Here is a 2,731-nt window from a genome sequence, read left to right as displayed (position 1 = left end):
AGGGCAGTTCGAAAATGATTTAAAAATACACTTCTGCACGGCACTGGAAACTGGTCCACTGTAAAACCTGACCTCGCACAATGCGACCGGCATGGCGGTGTGATAAAAACGGACAAAAACTTTCGCAAGCAAATAAATATGTAAATAGAATTTTATCGCACCTATTTTATATCGGCAAATTCAACTGCTTTTGCCTTTATTAATTAATAAAATTAATTTGTGTTTTTAAATAATAAAATCATTTGACATACCCGATGTTACAACAATTGTTCAAAATTTTATCTACCAATGTGTAAACACATTTGGGTCCGTTGTACTCAGTTTCTACGAACTAACACAAATGTTGTCTTGTTTCACCATAACACAAATGCTTCACCATAAATTAAAACAATATCCGTCAACTCCGAGTACACGCAAACCATTTTTGACACTAACTACCCTTTTTTGACACTAACTACTAAAAACCTATTGTAAACACGACAGATAACAGGTAAATATCCCAACGACGATTGCAAAATCTGAACTCAGTATTCGGAGTCACTGAGGTCACGTGGCGAATGACGCTAGAGACTACAGTTGTCCAGCTATGTAGTGGTTGAATGTACTATAACTTATAACAAAAATTTTTTTTAAGATATTGATTCCATTTCTCATGCTGCATCTATTCCCATTTTTTTTTGGATAAGTTGTGAATCACCCTGTATACATATACACAGGGTGGTCCGAATTTTATGCAGGAAACTTCGAGGGCAGATAGATCTTTTTAAAATAGTTAGTGTTTGCCTTATAAACATAGGTCTGGAACGGCCTCGTTTTAGAGATACAGGGTGTTGAAGTTGTTAAAAAAAATATATTTTTTGTTTATATCTCCGGAATCCATCGACCGATTTCAATAAGATTTAGTACAGATAATGTATGATAGTAGCCCTTATAGTCCCTAAAATATGAGCTCAAAGATTCAACCAGTGATGTACAAATGGGCAGGGTCACCCCCCTTTTTTATAAAAAAAAGCCTACGCCACTGAATTTTTTACAAGCTATTGTAAAGAATTTATATTCTAATGCACAAAATACGTAAAAAATGTAACTTGAATTTTTTCCCTAAAGTTCACCGTTCTCAAGTTATTCATACCAATACAATGTCCTTGTGGCAGACACTTCTAACCATAATATTACAAGAATATTTATGTTTATGCTTAAAAGTAAGTGCAATTTGTAAGCACATCAACAAAACTATGTACACTCATCGCTTTCATCTTTTTGGATTAAAACAATATTTGGAAAATCACGACAAAGGAATGAAAGACACAGAATTGAAATTATGAAAACATTTGACGACGATCCTCGGCTAAGTAGGTTCATGAAGAACGTCTCGGCAACATGGAGTGAGTAAATCGAAAATTTAAAAAATTCTACGTAAGGAAGGCAGAAATCCGTATCATTTAAAACCTGTGCAAAATTTACTTCCGGGAGATGCAGAGACGCCTGAATTTTTATCAGTGGTTGTTTGAATTCTTACTAGAAATACTTTGGATCTATGAGGCTACGTTCACAAGGCGAGAGGTAGTGAATTTTCACAATCTGAATATTTGGTCACAAGAAAATCCTCATGAAATTCGGAGTCATTTCTAAACTTTCTAGAAAACCATTTATTTGAATTATTAGATGTTCCAGTAAATATACGACAAAATAGCTGGAACACGAATGAATGGTGCACTTGCGCATTTTAGGAGAATAATACAACAATGGCTTAATGGAAATTATATGAGATGGTGGATAGGTAGAAGATCAAATGCCAATGTCAACCATAATGGTCCAGTGTCTTGGCCAGCCAGATCGCCAGATCTAAATTCCCTGGACTTCTATGTTTGGAGTGACCTACCTGAAAAGTTTACTCCAATAGATACTAGACCACAACTACTGCAGCGAATAGAAGACGGTTGTAATGAATTAAAAGAAAACCACCACATGATATTAGTTTCAATTAGTTCCATTAATAGAAGATGTCAGAAATGTATCGATGTGGGTGGTTCGCATTTTAAACAATTGCTGTAAATACGTAACGTTAATTTTATTTCTTGTTTAGTTGTTGCTTTGTAAATTTATTTTTATTATTATTTTGATTTAAATTGTTTTTATTTGTAAAGATAATGCCTCCAGGGAAAACTAAAACACACCAGGAACACTACCTCATAAGTGATGTGGAAAGAATTTTGTTGATGTGCTTACAAATTGCACTTACTTTTAAGCATAAACATAAATATTTTTGTAATATTATGATTTGAAGCGTCTGCCACAAGGGGATTGTATTTGTGTGAAAAACTTGAAAATGGTGAAAGTTAAGGAAAAAATACACCACCTTTTTTACGTATTTAGTGCATTAGAATATAAATCCGTTATAATAACTTGTAAAAAATACAGTGGCGTAGGTTTTTTTTTATAAAAAGGGGGTGACCCCTGTCCAGTTGTACACCACTGGTTAAACCCTTAGAGCTCATATTTTAGGGAATGCAAGGCTTACTATCGTACATTATTTGCACCAAATTTTATTGAGATCGGTTAATAGATTCCTGAAATATAAACAAAAAATAGTTTTTTTAACAACTTCAACACTATCTCTAAAACGTGGCCGTTCCAGACCTATGTTTATAAGGTAAACTCCTATTATTTTAAAGAGATCGATCTGTCCTCGAAGTTTCCTGCATAAAATTCGGACCATATATATATATAT

Source organism: Anoplophora glabripennis, unplaced genomic scaffold (genome assembly GCF_000390285.2).
Source record: "Anoplophora glabripennis isolate ALB-LARVAE unplaced genomic scaffold, Agla_2.0 scaffold1385, whole genome shotgun sequence".
NCBI lineage: Eukaryota > Metazoa > Arthropoda > Insecta > Coleoptera > Cerambycidae > Anoplophora > Anoplophora glabripennis.
Note: the sequence above shows the minus strand (reverse complement) of the source record.